Source organism: Ornithorhynchus anatinus, chromosome 11 (assembly GCF_004115215.2).
Source record: "Ornithorhynchus anatinus isolate Pmale09 chromosome 11, mOrnAna1.pri.v4, whole genome shotgun sequence".
NCBI lineage: Eukaryota > Metazoa > Chordata > Mammalia > Monotremata > Ornithorhynchidae > Ornithorhynchus > Ornithorhynchus anatinus.
In genome coordinates, this window is record NC_041738.1 from 43432366 (window position 1) to 43460100 (window position 27735).

The 27735-nt window shown below is 44.9% G+C and overlaps 1 long non-coding RNA gene across 2 annotated transcripts in view; it reads right to left on the reverse strand.

The window, feature by feature from the left end:
• LOC114815122 overlaps window positions 1-27735 on the reverse strand; it is a 150631-nt gene that overhangs the window by 109579 nt on the left and 13317 nt on the right. The window contains exons 3-4 of one of the 2 annotated variants that reach the window (XR_003762898.2): window positions 20099-20403; window positions 17672-19315 (exon numbers count right to left, since the gene is read on the reverse strand). The exons of the other annotated variant lie outside the window; for it this stretch is intronic. This is a non-coding gene — a long non-coding RNA (uncharacterized LOC114815122). Of the gene's footprint in view, window positions 1-17671; window positions 19316-20098; window positions 20404-27735 lie in introns of those variants that run through there. 2 annotated transcript variants of the gene reach the window in all.

Below are 27735 nucleotides of genomic sequence, written 5' to 3' on the forward strand. Positions count from 1 at the left end.
TGGCATTTGGTTCATCAGCTTTCACATCTGCCCTTGAAAAATGAGAGTTAGTAATGTGGCCCCACAAATAAGAAAAAAATATTTACAATATGAGGTAAATAGAGTTGAGATGGTGGTAAGGGCAGAATACATTTCATTCCACCATCCAAGGCATAGAGATTCATTAATCATGTTGGATTGCATTACACACAGCATTTTATCTTTATATTGTACTTTATACAGGGCATCTGAAAACCACAGTAACATCTATAAAGTGTATTAATATCATTATTCCTATTTATGGATTCATTGGCTACTTTAGCAGGCTCCAAGACATATTACAGATATAAATACTAGATGGCGAGGGTTATCCCTCCCACCATTACATCACACGGTCTCTATGGGATGAGAACAGAATGCAGGAATGTTGTTAATTCACTAACTGATACTGGTGTACTTCCGCCAAGTATTCCTAACTCGTGTTAGGGGAAGTTTTTCAGCCTTAAATTTTCTAAAGTCACATTTTGTTTGGATGGGAGTAATGTCTACTTTAAAGTAGGTAAAGTGAGGCTTAGTTCATGCCTGCAATCATTGAGGCAGACAGGAATAAAACTGGGATTAGGATCCAGGTCTCTTGAGTCTCCCATCTAGTGATGACCATTGAACTAGGAAGCCCATTTACACAGCCTGAAGTTTCCCCACTATTTACAGTGCAACTGAAGGCTGAAGGTAGAATAATATCTGGAAGTGCAATTTAAGCTTTAAAAAAGCCATCCTTATACTCAGGGGCTGGACTCTCTTTTCTCCCAGGAGAAATCTAAAGATATGCCAATGCTAAGTGCTCATTTACAGAATGCTGGGAAGAGCTCTTCATTCTCACGTTCATTCCTGGGGCTGCCTTTATGGTCCCTAATAACAACAAGAAGAAGAATGGTATTTGTTAAGTTCTGTCTTTCTACGGGCCAAACACTCTAATAAGTGCTGGAGGAGATACAAGATAACCAGGTTAGACACAGTCCCTGACCTACACGAGAGGACAGGTATTGAATCCCAATTTCCCAGATGAGGAAACTGAGGCCAAGAGAAGTTGCCCAAAGACACAAAGTAGGCAAGGATTAGAAATCAAGTCCTTGGACTTCCAGGCCCGGGCTCTATCCACTAGGCTATGCTGCTTCTGAGGTGACACTTTTTAGAAGGTCACAGTGCCTGCCTCTCCAGAGCCCTCAACCACAGGTTGAGGATGGCTTTAAAGAAGCGGCTTTATAGACTGCTGGCCCACCCACTCACCTGGCTATGACTCTTCAGGGGTAACAAAACTGCTTTCCCTCTCCTACCTTGCTACATGCACAAAGAAGTACTGCAAACAAGTCCAACTGGGACTCTGACAGAGCATCTAACTCTGCCCTTATCACTGCCCACATTTACTAGGGTTAAAACAAACCCACTATTTGAGTGATGTACAACTGGTCTCACTGTAAAGAAAAACATAACATTCAAGAAGCAATGACCTTCAAGTTGCCACCTCTCTTGAGTTATGGGCCTTTCACAGCTCATCCCTTTCTCTCCCATTCCTCCCACCCCTGTTGTGTATACTCTTACACAATGATTTATTTGCATCCAGCATGAAAACAAATGGATTTTTTACATATTTATATCGTAAGATAAACTGATATTTTCCCGATCAAAGGCCGCTCCAGATCTGGAGGCGATTACTGGGACTGTTTTCTTAACTGAGGTCACGTTGCTCATTGGGTGTAACAGCCTGCAGCTCTGGGGTGCACATGTTAGAGCATGCTGAAGGTCAGCAAATTCAGGAAACAAATTTTTTAAAATCATACACTTTGAACCTTATGATTCAAAAGTCTTAAAATCTAAAAACGTGAATATTTTAAGGCAACACAAGTGATGCTAGTCTTAACACACTATGTCAGATGTCACCACAATAAATAAAATCATATAAATGGGTTACTACTTCCTCCCTTGCTGGGCCCAAGCTCTTCAGAAATATGTGCCTTGGAGATTTGAAATGAATAAGGGACAAAAGAGAAGACAGGAGAGGGGAAAATCCTTGAGCAATTTCTGAAAAATGTCTTAGTAATAATAAATAATAATGATGGTATTCATTAAGCACTTACTATGTGCCAAGCACTGTTCTAAGCACCGGGGTAGATACAAGGTAATCAGGTTGGACCCAGTCCCTGTCCCACGTGGGGCTCACAGTCTTAATCCCCATTTCACAGATGAGGTAACTGAGGCACAGAGAAGTAAAGTAAATTGTCCAAGGTCACACAGCAGACGCAAGGCAGATCTGGGATTAGAACCCATGACCTAACTCCCAGGCCTGTGCTGTATCCATTACGCCAGGCTGCTTCTCTAAGTAGCCTAGTGTAGTGGAAAGAGCACGGGCCTGGGAGTTAGAAGGACCTGAGTTCTAATCTCAGCTCTGCCACTTGTCTTCTGTGTGACCTTGGACAAGTCACTTTACTTCACTGGCCTTCTGTTACCGCATCTGAAAATGGGGATTGAGACTGAGCCCCACATAGGAAGGCACTGTGTCCAACCTGATTTGCTTGCATTTACCCCATTGCTTAGTACAGTGCCTGGTAAAAAGCCCTTAAATACCATTATTATTATTACTACTATTATTATTCTCAACATACCTCCTAGTGAGAGCATAGTTAAAAGTGTCTCTCTCCCCTACTATCTCAAAGTGTAAATTGATTTCCAGGAGTTCTGTAACAATAAATTTAAAGGGAATTCAGGAAGAGTCATCTTCCAGGATTCTTTTTGCTAGTTTGAGATGTATTAGTTAGCCTTCTTCATAATAATAATAATGTTGGTATTTATTAAGCGCTTACTATGTGCCGAGCACTGTTCTAAGCGCTGGGGTAGACATAGGGGAATCAGGTTGTCCCACGTGGGGCTCACAGTCTTAATCCCCATTTTACAGATGAGGGAACTGAGGCACAGAGAAGTTAAGTGACTTGCCCACAGTCACACAGCCGACAAGTGGCAGAGCTGGGATTTGAACTCATGAGCCCTGACTCCAAAGCCCGTGCTCTTTCCACTGAGCCACGCTGCTTCTCCAACCAATGGAACCTGATCTTTAGGCCATGTCATTTCTGGGTGCCTGAGAGGTGTTAAGATGATCAGAGTGCCCTAATATGAAAATCTGAGTATTTCAAACCACAGAGTTAACCTGAGCCCCGTGGTAGACAGAACAGACAACACCCAGGACCATTCCTATAAATCAGAGAAATCTCTATAAATTAGAGAAGCAGCATGGCTTAGTGGAAAGAGCACAGGCTCAGGAGTCAGAGGGCATGGGTTCTAATTCCGACTCCACCATTTATCAGCTGTGTGATTTGGGGCAAGTCACTTCACTTCTCTGTGCCTCAGTTACCTCATCTGTAAAATGGGGATTAAGACTAAGCCCCATGTGGGACAAACTGATTTCCTTCTATCTATCCCAGTGCTTAGAACAGTGTTTGGCTCCTAGTAAGTGCTTAACAAATACCACCATCATTCTTATATCACAAGACACCTCCCCCTGTGCTGGATGGACATTTGGAATAAATTATACCATAATCACCACACACAGTAGGCTTTAGTGTTACTAGTTTTATTGCTAGTAACTGGTGAGCCCTGCATCCTTTGGAAAGAATTCTTATTTCTCCCAACTCTACAGAGCAGGCAGGTACATGAGAATGAACTAATGAATTTCATTTACTTCTATAATCCCACAAGGATTGACTATTCCCCAAGTACCTGTTCATAGTAGAGCAGTTTTCAAGTTAATTCCTTTTGGACCACCCAGGTTTTAGTACCTTGGCTTCAATCCAATCAATAAATTGTGTTTTTTATTATTATTAATAATAATGGTATTTGTTAATCTCTTACTATGTGCCAGACACTGTTCTATGTGCAGGGGTGGATGAGCAAATCAGATTAGAGAAGCAGCGTGGCGCAGTGGAAAGAGCATGGGCTTTGGAGTCAGGGCTCATGAGTTCGAATCCCAGCTCTGCCACTTGTCAGCTGTGTGACTGTGGGCAAGTCACTTCACTTCTCTGTGTCTCAGTCCCTCATCTGTAAAATGGGGATTAAGACTGTGAGCCCCACGTGGGACAACCTGATTCCCCTGTGTCTACCCCAGCGCTTAGAACAGTGCTCTGCACATAGTAAGCGCTTAACAAATACCAACATTATTATTGGACACAGTTCCTGCCCCACGTGGGGACGTCTCAATGCCCATTTTACAGATGAGGTAACTGAGGCACAGAGAAGTGAAGAGACCTGCCCAAGGTCACTCAGCAGACAAGTGATGGAGCCGGGATTGTCATGCACTGTACTAAGCACTAGGGTAAGACATAAGGTAATCAGGTCCCACCTGGGGCTCACAGAGTTGAGGAAACTGAGGCACAGGGAAGTTACGTGACTGGCCCAAGGTCACCCAACAGACAAGTGGTGGAGTCGGAATTAGAACCCAGGTCCTCTGATTCCCATGCTCATACTCTTTCCACTAGGCCAAACTGCTTCTCTTCAAAGAGAGCCAAGTCTAGAGTGGACTGCCTGAATAAAACCTATTATCTGAATGCCCCAAATTCTACTCAGCTCCATTCCAAGAGTAACATACAATACAGAGTTAGAGGAAACTTCCTTAATCAACATCCAGTGTACCTCTTAAGGCAACTGTTTTGGGCCTTTGGGCCTGTTTTGGCTGAATAAGTAAAATGATTACCTGCGACTGGACCATCAGGATTGGTGTCACATGCAGATCTTCAGCTTTGAAAAACTGTACCAGTTTTTACAGGTTACTGGAATCAAGCTTAAGCAGTCACCTAGCCTAACTTCTTACTTTCAGGCAGGATCACGTTTGAAATATCCCAGACCAATAAGAACGGCCTCTACCGCCAGTTCTTTTTACCTAAGCTATACCCACAGTGGGAATTAGTCACTTGTGGATCCCATCGGGGGAGCTTTCAAGGTCAGTGTTTTTGTGCATGGGGTGCCCCCACGCTGGCTAAAACTAATAGAGAAGTGGTATGGCCTAGTGGAAAGACACAGGCCTGGGAGTCAGAGGACCTGGGTTCTAATCTCAGCTCTGCCCCTTACCTGCTGTGTTACCTTGGGCAAATAGCTTCACTTCTTTGTGCTTCATTTCCCTCATTTGCAAAATGGGGTTGGGATTCAGCACCTGCACTCCCTCCTACTTAGACTGTGAGCTCTCTAAGGGACCTGATCATCCCCAGCTGTTAGTACAGTGCTTGGCACATAGTAAGCGCTTAACAAATATCACAATTATTATCATTATCAATACTGTATATGCATCTGGCTTTCTCCAAGATGTTTCTCAGAGGAGTTTTGCCGTGGGTGGGTGTGAAAGCCTGTAATACTTCTCCAATAATTGCCCTGTGTTTGTTCGTATATTTTCAGCTGGACAACCCACTGAAGAGAAACAGGTGAACCAACTCCCCACAGACACATTGCCGGAACCACCAATTAATCCTCTTCCCCAACAATGAAACCTTCTTGCCCCACCACTGACTGATGTTCGAAGGAAAGCACATCTGTCATCAGCTTTTACCCACTGGGAAGAGAATCACATTCTACAAGTCCTGACCTCATCCCCAGGGTAGTAATCCCAGCAGCGCTGAAGTCATGCTTCTCATTATGTTAAGACTACTGAGTTTGCAAGTGGCTGTACCTTTGGCTAGTGCAATCTATCTGTAAAGGTTTCCAAGGAAACAAAATGTCCTAACCAAGGAACAACTTCATCTTTGGTAACTCCCAAGGGGCAAGGATGACAGTTTCAATGAGTGTCTTACATGGCTGATGATACTGATCTGTAAAGGCCTGCCCGATACATCTTTGGGCACATTTTCCCCAGTGGGAGAGGTTGCCTTGAGTTGTTCATTTGTCTGGAAGGCACTGTTTTTTGCTGAGTCCACTTCTCAGTCTGCTGGGTTTTTTGCCATGGATTGAAAGGCTTTGCTTCTTGTAACACATTTCTCCTTCATTTGAGATGATCAGCAATAGAATGGTCTCCTAGGAAATTGTTCCTTGCATTCCTTTATTAACCTAGAAGTCACTCTTACTGCCCTTCTCTGCTCTAAGTTTCAGCAAAGCCAATGACCGATCTAGAAAAACAAAACTAGTTTCAGGAGTCCAAAGTAGTGTTTCTCCAATAACATTTCAACGTGACTGCTACTGAGGCTACCACAACATTTCTGTGGCTGCACCTTTTCAAACAGGAGGCTAACGATGACTGTATAAACAAAGACTGTTTGCTCCCATTGGTGATGAAAATTCCAGAATTCTCTCACAGGGAAAACACAATTCAGTTGTCCATGAAAGTACAAGGGAGGGCCATATCGATACCAACCCTCAAGACCTCAAAGGATGTCTAAGTAGAACAGAAAAATCTCCCATCAGGTACAGATTCCCTATCCTGGAAAAGTATCTGGAACAGGATTAACCATGATTTTCCTATCCTGTGTCTTTCTTCCAGTCCCAAATCGACGAGAATGGACTCAGCACTGCAGTTCCCACAACAGTTATAATAATAATGATGGTATTTGTTAAGCACTTACTATATGCAAAGCACTGTTCTAAGCGCTGGGGGGACACAAGGTGATCAGGTTGTCCCACATGGGGCTCACAATCTTAATCCCCATTTTACAGATGAGGTAACACACACAGAGAAGTGAAGTGACTCCCAGAACCATACCCTAAAGTGTAACCTAGGGGTATTGCTTTCTCCAGCCTTCCTAATGGAAGCAGCCAGGGTTGAAGAATGATGTGTGGTTGGGGAGGGAAAGGAAAACAGTGGAGAGCAGTACTTTGCTAGCTGGATTTCACCATCATCCCCACACCCCGCTCTGACCCAGCCTGGGTTTCTACTTTCTTTTTTTTTTAAGGGGTATTTGTTAAGCGCTTACTGTGTGCCAAGCACTGTCCATGAAGTTTCCATGCCAATGAGCCACGCCCAAGTTTGACCCATTTTCCCTGCCAAGATGTGGGAGTTGAATGCAGAACTCAAAAATGATGCTGACTTCAAATGAAGCCAGCTCTTTCCACACTGGTGCTTACCCACCAGAACGATTCTTTCACGGTGTTTCCTAACAGTCACTCTTCTGAGCAGAGATAGCTCCAGGCAGAAGAGAGAATGCTGCTACATTCAAGGTCACGGCCTAGTGGAAGGAACACAGGCCTGTCAGAGGACATGGGTTCTCATCTCTGCTCTGCCACTTGTCTGCTGTGTGACCTTGGGCAACTGACCGAACTTCTCTGTGCCTGTTACCTCATCCATAAAAAGGGAATTAAGACTGTGAGCCCCATGTGGCACAGGGACTGTGCCCAACCTGATTAACTTGTACCTACCTCAGTGCTTAGTAAACATTTAAATACCGTAAAGAGACAAAAAAGTCAAGAAGGTAGGTCAGTCTTCCCACACTGAGAGCTGTTTTACCTGAGGACCCTCTCATTCTAAGCTGTGATCACTGATTTTCCCTATCCGGGATTTATGTGAATCAACAAACTTGAATCTATTTTCATTACAACTTGATTGTTCTCAAATGTTTGTCCTGCCCCTTCTAGATTGTGAGCTTCTTGAGGGGCAGGGATGGTGCCTTCATTGATTTTAATAAAATATTCCCAGACCTAAGTAAACTGCATGATAGATGTTATGTTTCAATAAACTTACCAGAAGCACATATCAATAACAGCTGCACTCCAACTGCACACCTGGTAGGGGTGTTGGGGATTGGATGTCTCCATTATCTAGGAAACAGCAGAAGAGTGATAACCAAGTCCCAGTTCTCCTATCCTTCCCCACAGTGAGAGAAACATCTTTAAATGACTATACTGATGTTGGCAAGGGGCTAAAGTCATAGGTATTCTATTTGGGCAGACAGGCAGAGGCTATTAATGTCTCTAGTAGAGGGCTGCAGATAGAACAGACCTGCCAGGAGGTTTTGGCCTTGGTACCCAGCTGCAGGCTGGAAAAAAAATCTCAATGATCCAGTTTGCCAGATTCAGAACTTTGTATTGGCTTGGTCTTCATGAGGCAAGTGAGGGTGGATATCTGGAGCCCACACTCTCCTCCATGGAACAGGACTGGGGATATGAGAAGCAGCATGATGTAGTGGGATAGAGCTCAGACCTGGGAATCAGGTGGCCATGGGTTCTAATCCACATAGTCTGCTATGTGACCTTGGGCAAATTAATTCAATTCTCTGGACCTCAGTTACCTCATCTGTAAAATGGGTATTGAGACTGAGTCCTATGAGGGACAGGGACTGTGTCCAACTTGATTTGCTTGTATCCTCCCCAGAGCTTAGTACAGTGCCTGGCACATAGTAAGAATTAACAAATACCATAATTATTATTATTAAGAATGAGGACCCAAGTACTCTTGGCATTATACCTTGCTTCCTTCTTAGAGAGCCACCAGAGCTGAAAATCCACCCTTGAGCTGTGAGGCTGGCAGTAAGCAGCGATTTTCCCCAAAGCTGAATTTGGACTTTATGTTATTGAGAAACTGGTGATGAGGAGAAGGCAAGAGAGACAAATTCAAGGAGGAGAACCGGAAGAGTGAAACGAAGGGACTGAGAAGCCATGAAGTTTTCTGCTTTTTGGTCCCTCTGAACCAGGGGACAACAAGGGAAGGAACAACTGGTCTCAGGCTGTGGGACAGAGACAAAGGAGCCATGACCTTAGATGTCCAGTAAATGCATAATATTCTTCTCCCTTCCAATTTTTGGGGGGAAGAGAGGGAAGCACATTCTGTCAGGAGAGCAAGGGTGGAGTTAATGTACACTCTCTCATAGCCATGGAAAGGGGCCAAACCCAAGGCTCTGCGTTCCATCAGCCTGGGACTTCAAAGCTGAACTCAAGTTCAAGTCACTGGCCTCTATTCTGGACCTGCACAACCTCACCTTTGGAACAGTCACAGAAGAGGTAAACTGATTGCATTCCAGGATCTCAAGTTCGGTCATTTTGCCCCTGCCAATTTAACAGGGCTGACTTCAGATGGTAAGCAAGTGGGGCAACTGGCCTAGGAACCAATCAATCAATGGTATTTTTTTACACGCTTACTGTGTGCAGAACACTGTTTTAAGCATTTGGGAGAGTACGACAGAGTTGACAGAGAAGCAATGTGGCCTAATGGATAGAACATGGGCCTGGGAATCAGAAGGGCCTAAATTCTAATCCCAGCTCCGCCATTTGTCTGCTGGGAGGCTTTGGGCAAGTGACTTCACTGTTCCTCAGTAAGCTCATCTGTAAAATGAGGATGAAGACTGTGAGCCCTATGTAGGACAGGGATGGGTCCAACCTGATTAACTTATACCTACCCCTGAGTTTAGTACAGTGCCTGGCACATATTAAGTGACACAGCGTGGCTTAGTGGAAAGAGCACAGGCTTAGGAGTCAGAAGACGTGGGTTCTAATCCCAGCTCTGCCACTTCTCTGCTGTGTCACCTTGGGCAAGTCACTAATTTCTCTTTGCCTCAGTTATCTCATCTGTAAAACGGGGATTAAGACTGTGAACCCCACATGGAACAACCTGATGACCTTGTATCTACCCTAGCGCTTAGAACAGTGCTAGGTACATAGTAAGCACTTAAATATCATAATTCCATTCCATAAAGCTTAAATACCATTAAAAAAATGATAGAAATGTTCCCTGCCCACCTTGAGCTTAGAATCTAGGGGATGCACTGTTGGGCACAGGAAGGTAGTGGGACAGCTAAAATTTTCATTCATTCATATGTATTTGAGCGCTTACTATATGCAGAACACTGTACTAAGCACTTGGAATGTACAATTCGGCAACAGATAGAGACAATCCCTGTCCAACAACGGAAACTTTGAAAGTAATACCTCGGCAAACAGTAGCTCAATGTATTGGGATATGATAGCTTTGGATCAAAAGGACAGGCGAAGTGTTCCACCGGGACAGTCTAGATTTCAAAGTAGTTCCGCTCGATGCACACACCACCAAGCAGTGATGCTGCATTTACACAAGATTGAACATGATGATGTTCTACAGAATGGCTGGGGGCCAGAAACTGTTCCCTGTCTCAGGGTGGCCAAACGCCTGAAGCTGGCCCTGCATTTAATGTTCAGTGTGCTTTGTAGAAGACCCTGGGTGAACTGCTCAGGAAGTTCTGCAACAAGTCCAGGGATGGCTGCCAAAAGGAGTTTGACAACTTCCTTGGAAACCCTCAACTCAGAGCTTGATACCTTATTGTCACGCCACCGTTTCACCCTCTGCCAAAGGTTGTACTAACCTTTTTGATTCTCCCTCTACACTCGTGCCTTGATGACCTCATCCAAGCACATGACTTTTAGAAATCATTTGTGGAGAGATGTTAGCTAATCTACTCCCCCTCCCTGGCCACTCACCTAATCAACCATTTCTCATTTCCTTGGATGTAGTCTCCCAAAAGCTTAGATCAATGCCCTGCACCCAGTATGTGCCTCAAATAGCACTGATTATCACTTCACCTCGAATCTCCAACTCAATCATGTCAAACTGAAAAATCTTATCTTCCCCACTCCTCTTCCTGACATTCCCATATCTTTTGAAAACTCCATCATCACTAGAGCACGGGCTTGGAAGACAGAATGACCTGGATTCAAACCCCAGGTCCATGACATCTGCTGTGTGACCTTGGACAGTCACTTAACTTATCTCTGCCTCCATTACCTCATCTACAAAATGGGGATTAATACAGTGAGCCACATATGGGACATGGACTCTGTCCAATCTGATTAGCTGCTATCTCCCCAAGCGCTTAGTACAGTGGCCAGTACAGAGTAAGGGCTTAAATACCATTAAAACAAAACAAAACCCTAAGTGTCATCTTCGACTCCAGTCTTTCAAGTCCTCACATTGAAACAACTGCTAAACCTTACCATTTCTCCTCTGGCTGCTTTGGATCTGAGGATCCAACTCAAAATGTCAGCTTCAAGTGCTCAGTGTCACATACTGAAGCGGCATGGCTTCGTGAAAAGAGCACAGGCCGGGGACTAAGAAGGTCCTGGATTCTAACCCCGGCTCCACCACTTGTCTGCTTTGTGACCCTGTGCAAGTCACCTCACTTCTTTGTGTCTCGATTATCTCATTTTTAAAGCGGGGATTAAGATAGTGAGCCCACGTGGCACAGGAACTGTGTTCAACATGACTAGCCTCTATCTACCCCAGGGCTTAGTATGGTGCCTGGGATATAATATGCACTTAAATATCATAAAAACAAAACACACACCCAGAATCCATGCAGTTGTTTTTAAAGATGATTTGGATGGTGCAGTCTTACATGTTTCATTGGGGCTGCAAAGACCAAGGGAAGAGCAACACCTTCTATTGCATTACTACAAGGATAGATTGTTGCCCAGAAGGGTTTGTCCCACATCCTTACTGTCTCTTTCTGACTCTGCCTCCTTACAGCCTGATTTTCCTGTAGCCTTCGCTCCAGGAGAGGAGCCTCTCATCCAAATTCTACCTGCCAAACTTGCTTGTGTGCTAGAGGTAGCTCCAGAAGTCTATTATTATGGCTCATTGTTTGAGACTGTTTCACAAGGTCTTTAAGATATTTTTTCAGTCCCTCCCTGCATGTGCTCCCATTTACTACCCTGAATAGCAAGTGCTTGGGTATCCTGTACTCACCCATGCCACACGTGTTCGACGCAATGGAGCTGTATTGGTGTGGATAAATGATCTTAAGCTCCAACGTTTGAGGAATTAGCCTCTGCAGCCATAGAAAGAGGGGAAAAAAATAATCAAGATTTGTTCCCACAGAAATCAATCAACATGGAGGGAACCCAGTCCTCAGATGCCAACACAAGCTTTTCCTCAAAATAAGGAAGAATTAGTCGATGCCATAAGACATGACATAATCCTCTGAGGTTAACAGTCTGTTCTTGAAAGCACCCAGGGTGGACTTGGGAATACCAGTGTCAGGATCAGTGGCATTTATTGAGCCAATACCACTGACTGAGTGACAATTTCAGAGGGACAGATCCTAGGAGCCTCTTAGGAACCAGGGAGATTATTCATAAACCTCAGCAAAGTCCCTAAATTATTAGGGTCCTTCAAGGAAGTTCCCAAGACATACCAGTCTGTCAATGGCCTATCAGTTGAGTTCCACCGATTTAGAGATTTTAAGGATGCCCAGGGCTACAGGCAATGGTGCTGCAGTAGCCAAATGGATTCCTGAACAAACCTGGCTGAAGCTTTCAGACACTATAATCCTAGCTTTTCTTTTCTGGTGTAAGCTCTCCAACCTTCAGTGTCGTGGTCCTAACGGGCTCCGAGATGGCCCATAGGGCTTTCTTTAATAAAAAAAGATGAAGCAGCCACAGTAAGCCCTGAGGCTAAGAAGAGAAGCTGAAGTAAGCCGCCTTGCGATTCATTCAGCAGATTCAAGCTGAGCCCTTGCCAGCAGCGTGGGGCTAGCACCTTCACTCCACCAGCCACTTTCTCTAAAGGAAAAATTGCAAAACCATTTTGCAGGATGGGACCATTCCATCCAGATTCAAGATCTGCTTAATGAGGCCTTTGGGGCTCAGTCATTATGCTCAGAGAAGGAGGCGTCCAGTTTTCAAGAGGAAGATTGAATCCTCCCACAACACAACACAAGCCTCCAACACAGATATGCGGGGGCCGAGGGCCGGGAGCCGAGCTCGCCGTCCCCCGGGTGTCAGCGGAGAAAGTCTTTGCAGCTGACACGGTTGCCAGCCAGTCGGCCCAGTGACCCAGACAGTGTTCTTCCTTTTCATCTCTTCCTGCTGGAGGACTCGTGAGCCAGCCACAGCGGAAATTTTGTTTCCAAAGGCTCTGTTTGTAAATGAAGGCGTGTTGAGGCCATTTCAATCCCAGAGGCTGACATATTCAGTGCAATACTTTTCAACCTCAAGGTGTAAGGAGTCGGGGGAAGCCCCATCATTTCTCAGACTGAGCCATTTGAACTCGAATAGCGCTGTGGCAAAGAGCTATATTTTCTACCAAACAATCTCGAGCATAAATACACCACGTTGTGTAAGGAGGTTTATGAATGATCATCTCCTTGGCTCCACTGTGGCACCTTCAAACTGCCCATTTGAAATGAGCTTCAAGTTGGGTCGCTGACCTTGGAAAACCAAAGGAGTCAACCCTGGGGGATTATGGTGGTTTGAGGAGCAGGGTTCAGTTTGCTCAAGTCATCACCAATTGTATTTATTGAGTGCTTACTGTGAGGCACTGTACTCAACGCTGTACAGTATAACAGACAGATTGTTGCCCACAATGAGCTCACATTTGGGTTGATTGATCCCAACCCTGCTATTCTCAAGTCCAAATTAGGTGTTTTCAAGAACAGGCTGAAAGTCTCATGGGATTCCATATTCTTTATCCATTTGGGAATCCATCCCCCCCAACTTCTCCATTCTCAATTCAAGCCAAATGGTTGATTCACAGGGTAGCACCACGGGATAAATGTAGCAGAGGGCTACAGGGGCACCTCCAGCCTTGGATGGAATTCCCAATCCCCATCAGTGGCTTGAGGAAGAGGCAAAGGACAACTCTAACACTTCCCAACTGAGAGTGATTTTAAATTATCGTTCAGTACCCAGCTTAGCTCGTCTAGGGAGAGGGCAATATTTTTGGCCAATGAATCAATGTTATTTTCTGAGTGCTTACTGTGTGGAAAGTGCTGCACTAAACATTTGGGAGGGTACAATTCAACTGAATTTGGTAGACACGATCCTTGCCCTCGAGGAGCTACAAATTTAGCTGGGGAGACTGACATGAAAATAATTAGTCATATGAAAAAGGCTGGAGAAGGACGATACATCTGGCCTGATGAGCTTTGAATTCCCTTTCAAAAAACAAGAGAAAGACACTCACTGGCTTGTACTGCAATATGCATATGGTATTATCAATGTGTTCACCATTAGACTTACATTTTCTTTTGCATTTTTCAGAGATCATTTCATACTCGCGTTCATGCTGAGAAGGCAAGAACCATTTGTACTCGGTCAAGTTCGCCCCGAGGAGCTGTTCTGACTCATTTCTTTCTGGCTGGCTCGGGGAGAGCAGGGTTCTCAGCTTCGCTCTCCCTGGCCTTGGTGGATTTTCCTTTCCTCAGGCATGTGAGCACCCGGCCTCTTGTCTCCCTCCAACTGGCTGGCTCAGGTGGTAGTGCAATCAGAGAGGGAGATGGAAACTCAGGGGCTTCCATGCTGGCCTCCCACTGCCTGGTATTAATGAGTTTTTCGGCGAAGCTAACGAGGTCTGACCACTTCCTCCAGCTGCTGCTGATTATCGGAGAGTTTCAACCTCGATTTCATTCCCATCCCTATGGCTAATGCCTCCCTCCAGCAGGCGATGACATCACCTTGTGAATGAGAGCAAAGCTCGCCAGTTAAAAAAATCATCTCTTCTCTGCCTGGTGCAAGTTGTTGTCGAGCAGGGAGCCTGAGGAGGTGCTGCTAAAGCACTGGTTGGAAATGCTCGACCGTAAATTTCATGAAATAAAAAGAGCAGGCACTTTCTAGGCCAACTCTGATTCTCCTGGTTTCCCCTTTTCCAAAAACAATGTGGGTGAATCTGAGGCAGAAAGGAGTCATCCCAACCAGTTCTGTGCCTGCCCCATCAATGCTGCTCAGACCTGGCTCCACTTATTTCAGTTGCCTCAGCTGACCTGGTTCTTTCTAAAGACTTTTACTTGGGCCTGAAATTCCACTTCCATCCACTTACCCAGATCTTTAATCCTTCACCCTGGAGAATAATGGCAAAATCCATAGGGGACCATGGCCCTGTATTCAAGGGTCCCCTCGTTTCCTCATCAAGGATAACCAAGATGCTGAAAATTCATTCCCAGTGAAATCTTAAGGTACACAGGTGAAACAGAAGGCAGACGGAATAGAGGAGGTGAGGGCTCGGATGGAGAAGGCCACTTGAAGATATGATTTTAATAAGGTTTTGAAAGTGGGGAGAGAGGGGGTCTGGCGAATATGAAAGGGGAGGGAGTTCCAGGCCAGAGGGAGAATGTGGACAAGGGGTCAAAAGCAGGACAGATGAGATCAAGATACGGTGAGTAGGAGATGGAAAAGCACATTCCATTCTGGCACAGTGATCCAGGTGAAGCTTTCCAGCCTCCATTCCTCAGTCTCTTCTTGAACCATTTTAATGTATGGATAGAAAAAAATACAATGTTCCATTCTTGTTTGCTCCTATCTTCCTATCAGTTGGCAGTCTTTCAACTCTCCAAATCCAGGAAATGGTACTCTCAGAGCAACTTCATAGCCAAAATCTTTGAAACAAATTAATTTTTGAAATAACATCAAAATCATCAAAATCAGGGAGGGAGGCAACCCAGGAAGAGGGAGAAGGGAGACAAACAATGGGTCAAAGGTGAGAGAATAGGAAGAGGGACAGTTGAGAGATTTCTTGGGAGAAGAAAGAGTTTAAGGTGAAGTGGGAGAAAAGAGCAGTTAGGTAAGAAGGAACTAGTTGATATAGATCATGAAGCCAGTGATCCAGGGTTATTTGCATTTTAGGAAAAGTCAATGGACTTCTCTTGATTACCTCACCTATGCCTCACTAGACTTCACGGCTTGAGCATGCTTTATGGTCAAGTGGAAAGTGCAAAGGCCTGAGAGTCAAAGCGCTTAGTGCAGTGCTCTGGGCACAGTAAGTGCTCAATAAATACGATTGAATGAATGATCTGGGTTCTAATCCCAGCTCTGGCAATTCCTTGCTGTCTGACCTTGGGCATGTCACAACTTCTACGTAAATGGGAATTTACCTGTTCTCCCTTCTACTTGGACTATGAGCCCCATGTGGGATAAGGACTGTGTTCAGCCTATTTTCTCCAGCTCTTGAGAACAGTGCTTGACACATGTTAAGTGTTAAACAAATGCAACAACAACAACAATAATAATATTAACAAAATTGCTTGCAAAGTTACAATGGCCAGCAAAAGCTATCCCAGTGGATCAATCAATGAGCTACTGTGACCAGAGTACTGTACTAAGAGTTTGAGAGAGTACAATAGAATTTGTATATTTGATCCCTGCTCTCAAGAAGCTTGAAGTCTGAACGGGGGAGACAGATTCTTAAATATATTACAGAGAGGAGTAAGTGTACGTAAGATACGTCCTTAAGTTCTTGAGGCAAGTTGTGGCTACTTAGTGGGTGCAGGAGGTGGAATGGCTGGGGAGATTAAAATTTTATCCAGGAAGGCTTCCAGAAGGAGATGTGAGAGAAGCAGCGTGGCTCAGTGGAAAGAGCACGGGCTTGGGAGTCAGAGGTCATGAGTTCGAATCCCAGCTCTACCACTTGTCAGCTGTGTGACTGTGGGCAAGTCACTTAACTTCTCTGTGCCTCAGTTACCTCATCTGTAAAATGGGGATTGACTGTGAGCCTCACGTGGGACATCCTGATTACCCTGTATCTACCCCAGCGCTTAGAACAGTGCTCGGCACATAGTAAGCGCTTAACAAATACCAACATTATTATTATTATTATTAGAATGGCTTTGAAGATGGGTGTCAGCCTCATCTTCCAACTAACTTCCTCCTCGATGGAGGCCTTTGGTCTAGAATTTGCTCCCCCTTCATATCTGACAAACCATCACTCCTGCCACCTTCAGAGCCTTATTAAAATTATATCTTCCCCAAGAGGTCTTCTCCAATTAAATCCTCATTTCCCCTACTCCCTTCTGCAACACTATCACTTGGATCTATACTCTTTTTCAGCACTTGATAGTTACTCCACCTTCAGCCCCACAGTACTTATGGATACAGCCACAATTTATTTTTAATGTCTGTCTCCCCTTCTAGACTATAAGCTCTTTGTGGGCAGGGAATGTGACTATCAACTCTGTTACACTATACTCTCCTAAGCACTTATTACCATGATCTGCACACAGTAAGACCTCAGTACATAATATTTAAGTGCTTACTATGTGCCAGACACTATTCTAAGCACTGGGGTGGATACAAGCAAATCAAGTTGAACATAGTCCTTGCCCTGCATGGGGTTCACAGACTCAATCCCCAGTGTACAGACGAGGGAACCGAGGCTCCAAGAAGTGAAATAACTTGCCCAAGGTCGCACAGCAGACAAGTGGCGGGGTTGGGATTAGAACCTGTGACTTCTGACCCCCAGTCCCGTGCTCTCTCCACTATACCATACTGCTTTTCTAGTACATATGATTGCTTCAGCAGTCATCCATTGCAAAGGGAGAACTAGTGACAGGGATATCATATCCTTTGCAATGGAACACGAAGTTTCTTTCCTGGGCCTTTTTCTTCCTACAGAAAAGACCTCAGAATTCTGAACTTTCAGGTCCAAACTGGACTGTAAAACTGGAAATGAAGGCAAGGGAGTAGGAATGATTCCAGAACAATAGAGTTTATAAGTCCTACTCCCACCACTTACCTCTTTCTAGCCTAGACTTTTGTTCTTCTACTTTGACATTTATCAAACCCATATTGCCTGTTTGTTACTCCACCACCATCCCACAAGCAGAAGTGCAAGAACTGATTGCCCCGGACATCCACAGCTATTCCATTTAGGTAACAGTCTGGGCAAGATGTTGTACTAGGTCTGTGGGGCAGGATGGGAAAATTAAAGGGCTTTTATCGTATGTAAAAGAATGTTGGTCACACATCAGTATTCTCGAGCTCAAACAGATCAGTGATATTTACTGAGCACAAACTACAAAGTACTGTATTTAGGGTTTAGGAGAATACAAGACAGTCATCCCCCACTGTCATGGACCTTTTACAATTCTTTGGTGGGGAGAGATTGGTAATTATTTACAGAGAGTGGGAGTAGGAGGAGGAACACGGATTTAATGGTTAATAACATTTCAGGATGAAATAGCTGACCTAAATATACAAAAGCATGTAGAGATGCACATAGGTGTTGAAGATAAATCCTAATCAAACAGGAGTGACATCTCTGACTACAAAGGACAGCTACATAAATGGAGAAGAATAATTACTGCACAAAGGCAGCTGCAGCAGGTTGGGATTAGTATGGACATCCTGGAAGTACTATTCCCCAAATTCAAAACCCCTTGTCGTTTTAAGTCCAGCAAGGATGAGTTTCTGTAAGCATTTTTTATGGTACTTATTAAGTGCTTACTATCTGTCAGGCACTGTACTCATCTCTGGGGTAGGTACAAGCCAATCAAGTTGGACACGGCCCTAACCCACATGGGGCTTACAGTCTTTCCAGTCTTTTAGATCTCTGACCTTTCTGGGGTTGAGAGACTTGACAAATTCTAATGTATTAAATCATGGAGAGAGCCAGAGAGAAGAGACAGCCACTTATTTTAAGCTTGACTCATTTTTCCCAACACACTTGAAATGATTTGCATCTCCTTTAAGGCTTTAGATTTCTAGGACTGTAGTTGCTACCTCTGGCCAAGCTCCACCTCTGAATGGAAAGTGAACTAAATCCCCTTTTCTTGCCAACGCCAATACAGTCACTCAACTCTCAGCATCACTCCTCAGAACACAGAAGCGGGACTAGGACCGAGGCACTCGTGAGAAGGTAACCCACTCTGGCCTGGCACTATTGCTCAGAGAAGTCTAGTTCAGTCCTGGGCTGACCCTGAGGTCCAGTGATTCAATAAGGAAAACCAGATGTTCTTTTGTGCCATGGTCAGCAACACTGAGAGCTTTATAGGAGAGCTCCAAATCCCCCAAAATGCAGCTCGCCAGTTCCGAGCACCAGAAAGAACTCCTTTGAGTCTCCTGCCTTATGTCCTAATATTCCATCTGAGCCACGGAGTTAAAAATACTAATGGCCCTCAAAATCACACCTCTTTCACTGATCCTGCACCGGGAATTCCCTTTCCTCTTCTATTAAATCCTAGTTTCACCAGTTCCGCTGCCGAGAGATGTCCCTTGTTCTCCCTCCTTGGGTGGCCTGAAATCAACATCTCAGAAGCCAACAATGAAAACGAATCATGTTCACACATCCTGAGCAGAACCTTGCCTTCCTTAGGTGGGGCCATAAATTTGAAATGTTCCATTTCATTCCTAGTTTACGTAGGACCTAGTACTACATCACATGAAGCCGATCCATCCATGATTTCTTCTCAATCACGATCCTGTCCCTCTTCAAAGCAGTTAAAGCTTCAGAAAAGTACCAGTGCCAGCCCATTCAGAGACATTCAGCTCTGGGGCCGGAGGTTAAGTGCTGCGGTGCATTGTGAATCCAGGAAGAGAAGGGGAGAGGAAAGCGTAGTTCAGTACCCAGGTCCTCCCCATCCGAGGTCCAGTTTAACAAGCTCACACTTGGACCTCTAGTCAACTCGTGCAATCAGTGTGACTCCTAAGGAAAAATATCAGGTTTCAAGTTAAGGATTTAAATAAAATAGTTTAAAAACCATAATTCTCAAGACAGGTCTTACTTCTGATTCTAAATGCTCGCTGTGATGCTAAGTGAGGGAGGGGCTGGTGAATAAATATGTAGTGGGCCAGTGACGACTGATTTCTAAAAAAACTAACGGCAAGGTTGATTTACCACTAAAAATACGATTACTCACTGGATAATTGTGGGCACAGTATTTAATCCTCTGTAATTCTTCCTGTAGTATGTTTGCCAGGGCAATGGAACAGGGTTCTTTTGTTTGTGTTAAAAGATTAAGGGTCTCATGGAAACAAGTAAATGCAGGTGAGGCAAGCAGTTAATCCCCAAGACCCTATCACTGGACACAAATAAATTCAAATGCCCAGTTTCATTTTCCTCACACTGGGATAGGTAATAAAAGCTTGGCACTTACGTACAGAACTGCTCGCCTCACAGAGCCCCCTTCTAAAAATCAACAGGGCAGAGAATGGCCTACCCTAAATAGCCCCCTTTCAACAAGGAGCCTCAAACTCCATCTCCTGATCCCAAGTCACACAGAGACAGAGGGGGGAAAAAAAGCCTAACCTATTGGATCTTGACCCCTAGTCCCCTCTTCTCCCGACGAAATCTCTCCCCTTCCCCTTTGGTGAAATAGCACTTTTGTTCCCAAAACAAACAAGCAAGAAACCAATCAAAAAGACAAACCCCAAACTCACGTCTCCATTCAAAACAGTTACTGGTTGTTTGTTTTTTTGGCAAACTCACCTTAGGCTGAGACTTGTGGTTTTCTCTGCCAAGTAAACTTTATGGGCAACGTGCCCTCTGAAGACTTGCAGAAATATTTTCACATGTAGGAAAAGGCAAGAAGAACGTGCAGCAGCAGCATCCTCACATAGTCTTTTCTGACATCCTTAAGGGTATGGCCCTGAGCTACAGATTTCATAGGATCCAGGAGTACCATGAGGCCTCTCTCATCAGGAACCCAAGAAGTCATGTCTATTCATTCACCTCTTCCCAGGTCATCAGATATTTTTAGATGTCATCCTCAGCAACTCCACTCCGCCTCCTCACTGAAGACCAAAAAACGGTACAATCCTCTCAAATGAGGAAACGTCCACTGTCCTCCCTGCAGTCCTTTCCCCCTCATCATCCACCCTCAGATGAAGAACCACTCAGTTTTCCATCTGTACCCTGGCTCTGCTCTCTGAGGGCTCCCCTGGGTAATCTGTACTTTCCAGCAGCTAGAGCGGAGAAACAATTGATGCAAAGTTGTAGCCCAGTTATTAAAGAAAGCTTCCAGTTGTTGATGTTGGCGCCATCTACAAACCTGCCCATTCAAGGCAATTTCAAAGAAGTCAGGCTGCGTGGCTGGAAGCCAGTAACAAACTTCCATTGGTGAGCAGACTACGGAGCAGCGACAAACCTTGTGGCTCGGAATAACTCTAAGTCGTTCCCAAACTAAATATATCCACTAAACATATCACCATTGGTAGAGTAGCCTTTCTAGATGGAAAATTTAAAAAATGGGACACTTCTGTGTTAAGCAAGAGAACGCAAGTGGGTTGGGCGACAGGCAGGAGTCTAGCCTCTTGCTGCATCACAGCCTCGTCGCCAAAATGCACTTCCCTGTCTAAATATCTGCATCTATCTTCCCCTTTCAAGTGGAAGCTTCTTGAGGGTAGGAAGTGTTCTTTAGGTTTCTCTTTTTCCTTTCCCAAGCACTTACTACGGCTTTGACTACCATCTCTATGCAGATGACACGCAGATCTACATCTCCGCCCCTGTCCTCTCCCCCTCCCTTCGGGCTCGCATCTCCTCCTGCCTCCTGGACGTCTCCACCTGGATGTCGGCCCGCCACCTAAAACTCAACATGAGCAAGACTGAGCTCCTCATCTTCCCTCCCAAGCCCGGTCCGCTCCCAGACTTCTCCATCACCGTGGATGGCACGACCATCCTTCCTGTCCCGCAGGCCCGCAATCTCGGTGTCATCCTTGACTCGTCCCTCTCGTTCACCCCACACATCCTATCCGTTACCAAGACCTGCCGGTTTCACCTCTACAATATCGCCAAGATCCGCCCTTTCCTCTCCACCCAAACGGCTACCTTACTATTACGGGCTCTCGTTATATCCCGGCTAGACTACTGTGTCAGCCTTCTCTCTGACCTCCCTTCCTCCTCTCTCGCCCCGCTCCGGTCTATTCTTCACTCCGCTGCCCGGCTCATCTTCCTGCAGAAACGATCTGGGCATGTCACTCCCCTTCTTAAACAACTCCAGTGGTTGCCTATCGACCTCCGCTCCAAACAAAAACTCCTCACTCTAGGCTTCAAGGCTCTCCATCACCTTGCCCCTTCCTACCTCTCCTCCCTTCTCTCTTTCTACCGCCCACCCCGCACGCTCCGCTCCTCTGCCGCCCACCTCCTCGCCGTCCCTCGGTCTCGCCTATCCCGCCGTCGACCCCTGGGTCACGTCCTCCCGCGGTCCTGGAACGCCCTCCCTCCTCACCTCCGCCAAACTGATTCTCTTTCCCTCTTCAAAACCTTACTTAAAACTCACCTCCTCCAAGAGGCGTTCCCAGACTGAGCTCCTCTTCTCCCTCTACTCCCTCTGCCATCCCCCCTTCACCTCTCCGCAGCTAAAGCCTCATTTTCCCCTTTTCCCTCTGCTCCTCCACCTCTCCCTTCCCATCCCCACAGCACTGTACCCGTCCGCTCAACTGTATATATTTTCGTTACCCTATTTATCTTGTTAATGAATTGTACATCGCCTTGATTCTATTTAGTTGCCATTGTTTTTACGAGATGTTCTTCCCCTTGACGCTGTTTAGTGCCATTGTTCTTGTCTGTCCGTCTCCCCCGATTAGACTGTAAGCCCGTCAAACGGCAGGGACTGTCTCTATCTGTTGCCGACTTGTTCATCCCAAGCGCTTAGTACAGTGCTCTGCACATAGTAAGCGCTCAATAAATACTATTGAATGAATGAATGAATGAACTTACTATAGTGTAGTCAATAGGATTTATTAAGCACTTATTCTGCCCTATAGTGTACTAAATGCTTGGGAGAGGATGATAGAAGTTGGAAGTTAAAGAAACCGTGTGGCCTAGTGGAAAGACCATGGGTCTAGGAATCAGGGGTCCTGGGTTCTAATCCTGACTCCAGCACTATTCCTGTGTGACCTTGGGCAAATAACTTCTGTGCTTCAGTTACCTCATCTGTTAAATGGGGATTCAATGCCTGTTCTCCCTCCTACTTAGACCTGATTACACTGTATCTATCCCAGTACTTAGAACCAAGCTTGAAACATAGTAAATGTTTAATACTAAATTAATGATAATAAAAGCTCTGCCTGTCATTAGGCCATTTAAAGCCCTACCTGTGACTTTTCATCCCTTGCACTAGTAGCAATTTTCTTGCCCTTTCCCCAGTCTGCAAGTCAGCTTTTTCACTTACCCATCATCAACAGAATAAATCCTTCCTATCCAATGGAATTTAGTCCCAAGCATTGGGAGCTAGATTCAAACTAGTGTGTTCCCAGAAAGCTAACTTCTGATGGTGGCTGCTTGGTAGTGTTATTGCCAGTTATTTCCTTGCTTTGCTTAAAGAGCAGCTCTCTTCTTCGCTTTAAAGCTCTCCATCACCTTGCCCCCTCCTACCTCACCTTCTTCTTTCCTTGGACATCCCAGCCCTCACACTCTGCTCCTCTGCTGCTAATTTTCTCACTGTGCCTCGATCTCATCTGACTCACCGCCGATCCCTGGCCCACATCCTACTTCTGGCCTGGAATGGCCTCCCTTCCTCAAATTCACCAATCACTCTTCCCCACTTCAAAGCCCTACTGAAGATGCACCTCCTCCAAGAGGGCTTCCCAGACTAAGCCCCCCTTTTTCTCAGCTTCCCCTTCACCCCAACTCACTCCCTTTGCTCTTCCTGCCCCACAGCATTTATGTATATACAGATCTATAATTCCTCTATTGATGCCTATTTGTATTGATGCATCTCCCCTCTAGACTGTGAGCCTATTGTGGGCAGGGATTGTCTCTATTACTGTACTGTACTTTCCAAGCGCTTAGTACAGTGCTCTGCACATAGTAAGTGCTAAATAAATACAAATGAAGGAATGAACACATATTCCAGCTCATCGTTTCTTCACAAAGACCCTGCCATCCATCTCGCTATGGCCGTGTAAGTTGGGAAAATATCATCCAAGTCTATAATTAGTATCTGAAGCTTCACCTTTAATGGAAAGAGAAAAAAATGAGGGTAGGAGAACAGTAAGAGTTACTTTCCCCCTTAAGTGATCCCGGTCTATGACACAGCTTGAATTGAAGACGTCTGTCCTGCTAATGCTGCTTTGCTGGCAGCCCCCTCAAAATAAACAGAGATTGGAGCTAATAAAACATTGCCTTTGTTTACAGGGACACTTTATAGTTGGGAGGGACAAAATTCAATTGCCCATGCATGCTCTCTCCCGTTTGGTTTTCATCACAAACACATATATATTTGCATCTATTTTATTTTTCCTCATAACCGTCTCGCTCTGCAGTCTGGATTTTCTCTGAAGAACTTCTTTAATGCCATTGGGGGACCATCTACAGTACATATTATTTAGAAAGAATTATAGCCCGTGTCTAGTCAGGAGAGTTCTGTCCTATAGAGCACTCAGCATTCACAGTGGGAGGGTTGCCCTTACTGGGGCCCACCCTACCTAGGGTTATGACTGATGCAGTGGTAGAAGGACTTGCACCCAGGACCCGGTAGACCCAGGTAAAGGTCGATCCTGCGTTTACCTCCTTAAACCTAGGATGAAAAAATGATAAGGAGGTGGAGAAACAGCATGGACAAGTGGAAAGAGCATGGGCCTGGGATTCAGAGGACTTGGGTTCTAATCCAAACTCTACCACTTGCCTCCTGAATGACCTTGGTCAAGTCACTTTTCTCTGTGCCTCAGTTGCTTCATCTGTAAAATGGGAATTCAATTCCTCTTCTCCTTTCCACTTAGATTGTGAGCTCTGTAGGACAGGTAATATGTCTGACCTGATTATCTTGTATCTTCCCCAGTGCTCAGAACCATGCTGACACACAGTGAGAGGTCAAGAATTACCACAATTACTATTTCAGATCCTAGGAAGCAGAATAATACATAAAGGTCAAAGCCTTAAGTTCCCCACTCATCAGCCCCAGAAGCGTCCCGAAAGCTCACTGGCTTCATCGTATCCCATCCTCTCCTGGGCTGCAGCTGCTGAATTTTCCTTGTGATCTGGGGCCACCATCAGGCAAAAAAATCTCTTGGCTGTAGCATCTGAGCTGCTACTATCCCATTCATTCATTCTTCATTGAGAGCTTACTGTATGCAAACCACTGTACTAAGTGCTTGGAAGAGTACAATATAACAACAGACACATTCCCTGCCCACAGAGAGCTCACATCCAACCCACTGCTCTCTGGGAAAGCACTGCAGCTTAGGTTGGCAGGGACTCATTTCCTGGCCCCCCAGTTCTGGGCACAGCCCAGCCCTGCCCTGTTTTCTGTCTCCCCATTGGTCTACTACCATTCTAGAATTAGCCCCAGTATGAGGATGCAGATGTGCATATGTGTATGTATCCATGGGCGGGTATGTTTATGCATGGGCATAATGGGAGCATGTATGTGCAAAGCAAACTGTGGGGAAATGTGGGGAAAGTCATGTGCATGCTTCAGTCCATGAGGAAACATGCATCTAAATCATCATCATTGGAATTCATTGAACACTTACTGTGTGCAGACCACTGAACTAAGCGCTTGGGAGAGTACAATGCAACAGAGTTAGTAGACAAATTCCCTACACATAAGCTTACAATCTAGATAAATGTGCTTTTGCATTTTGGATATGTTCAGGTATGTGGAAATATTACGTATGAGCCCACAGTAAGTCATCAATAAATACCATTGATTGATTAATTGGCTATGCGGGCCCACATGAATGTATGTTTGTAGACACTGGTGCTTCTATATGTGGCGAGGCAAAAAGGAATAGGAATTATTTTTATCAATATTTTCACTGTCAGAGGGATAAAATAAGAGTAGAAACATAGTAGTGATTCAAATTCCAGCAGCAGAAAACGTTATTGCAGTAGGAAAATGCAGAGTCTATAGCATATACAGGTTGTGGTTGAATTGCAGATTTCTTATAAATATGCCCAGAGCAGTCCTAGAGAAATTTCAGTGGCTAAGTGGTCAATTAAATGTTACCTTAAGCCCACTTACCAACAATCAGAAATGGAGGGAAAAAATGCACGACGACTACAGCTTATTATTTTTCACTTAGGAAAAAAAAGCTTCCTGTCTTGCTAAGAGAACAGTCAGCTGTAATATTGGCTATGAAGTAAGTTTCTCCCCAATCTCTTCCTCCTCCTTGAAAAGCAAAGCTCCTCTTCTTGGAACATTTACATCTTGTAGCATTTTGCCCTTGTGACAGTTTGGCATCCATTGGCAATGACAATGGATTAATTTTTAAATGACAAGAGCTGCAGTTTTTCAGAAAAATCTATGCAAGTTGAAGCTTCCTAGAAATAAAATTGAGCTGAGACCTGGCCTGAAGAAATCTGCCTTTTATGGCACTAAATTACCTTCGCTGACCCCAAGCTCTTATGTACACATCTGTAACATTTATTTATTTGTCTATCTTCCTCTCTAGACAGTATACTCATTTTGGGCAGGGAACGTGTCTGTTATATTGTACTCTCCCTAGTACTTATATGGTGCTTTGCACACAGTAAGTGCTCAATAAATACAATTGACTGAGTGAGTGAATCTGCCCACTTAATGACAAAACTGAAGTAACTGGTTGGATAGTCTGTTTTGCCACAGAGGGTTTCACTGCCAGTGGGGGCTGGAGAGGAGGGGAGAAAGAAGAGCAAGAGAGATTCCCCAAATCCTCCTTCACTGGAACTCAGCCTAGCATGGCACCTCCTTGGTCACATTATGGAATCATCTATCACACAATGCACAGTACACAGTAGTGGGGCTGGAGTGGGGGTGAGGGGAATGGTCAAGGCCAGAAACAAGTGACCAATGACACAATGTTAATGTCAAGGCCAATGAAACTCCCTGTTGTTTGAGTAGCAGGGAATTTGACCCGACTCTGCTCCTCTAATTTCAACTGCTCTCTGAGTCCTCAAAAAGGGAAAGTCTGACCTTTCAGAAGAAAAGAAATAGGCAGGAGGTTACAAAAAACAACAGAGGTTCATATTCCAGAAGGGTGAAGACAAGAGGCCAGACACCGGTGGTGCAAAAGAGAACATTGGGTTCTTTCCTCTACTGCAGTTGAAGATAATCGTGGAAACTTTATGGTGTTAAAAGTCACAGCACTGCTGGGGGACAGTTTGGCCTGGAGCTCTTACCTGACAACTACTGAAAAACAGAAAAAGGAATAAGGTTTTGGGAGAGGCCTTGCCCATCCTCTTAAGCAGAGGAGCGGTGCAACCTAATAGAAAAGCCTCAAGCTTGGGTACTAATCCCGGTTCAGCCACTTCTCTGCTATGTGATGTTGGGCACATTACTTCACTTGCTCTGTGCTTTGGTTATCTCATTTGCAAAATGGGGATTAAGACTGTGAGGCCCATGTGAGATATGGGCTGGGACCAACCTGATTAGCTTGGATCTACCCCAGCGCTTAGAACAGTGCCTGGCATCTAGAAAGTGCTTAACAAAAACCACCTGAGATAAAGATAATTTGTGGGACAGGCTAAAGGGAGCCATGAATATTCTTCTTGGTACAAGCAATTGATATTTATTGAGCACTTGCTATTCAATCATAGTTACTGAGTGCTTACTGTGTGCAGAGCATTGTACTAAGTGCTTAAAAAATGGTAATCAGGTTGTCCCACGTGGGGCTCACAGTCCCATCCCCATTTTACAGATGAGGTAACTGAGGCACAGAGAAGTTAAGTGACTGGCCCAAAGTCACAGAGCAGACAAGTGGCAGAGAAGGGATTAGAACCCACAACCTCTGACTCACAAGCCCACACTCTTGCCACTAAGCCGCACTGCTTAGAAGCTTGGGAGAGTGCAATACACCAGAGTGGTAGACACCCTTCCCTGCCCAGAAGGAGCTTACAGTCTTAGAGGGCAATATAGCTGGTTGTGTAATAATAATTGTGCTTTTTTTTTTTTTAAGGATTAACTATGCATCAGGCACTGTGCTAAGTCTTGGGGTAAATACATTACAATCATATAAACAGCACCTGTGCTACATGGGGATCACGCTCTAAGGGAAGTGGGAAGAACTGGTATTTCATCCCATTTTACAGATGTAGAAAATTAGGCATAGAGAAGTGGCTTACCCAAGAGCCAGGATTAGAACCCTAGTCTCCTGACTTCCAGTCCTGTTCTCCTACCGCTAGACCGCGTTCATTCATTCATTCAA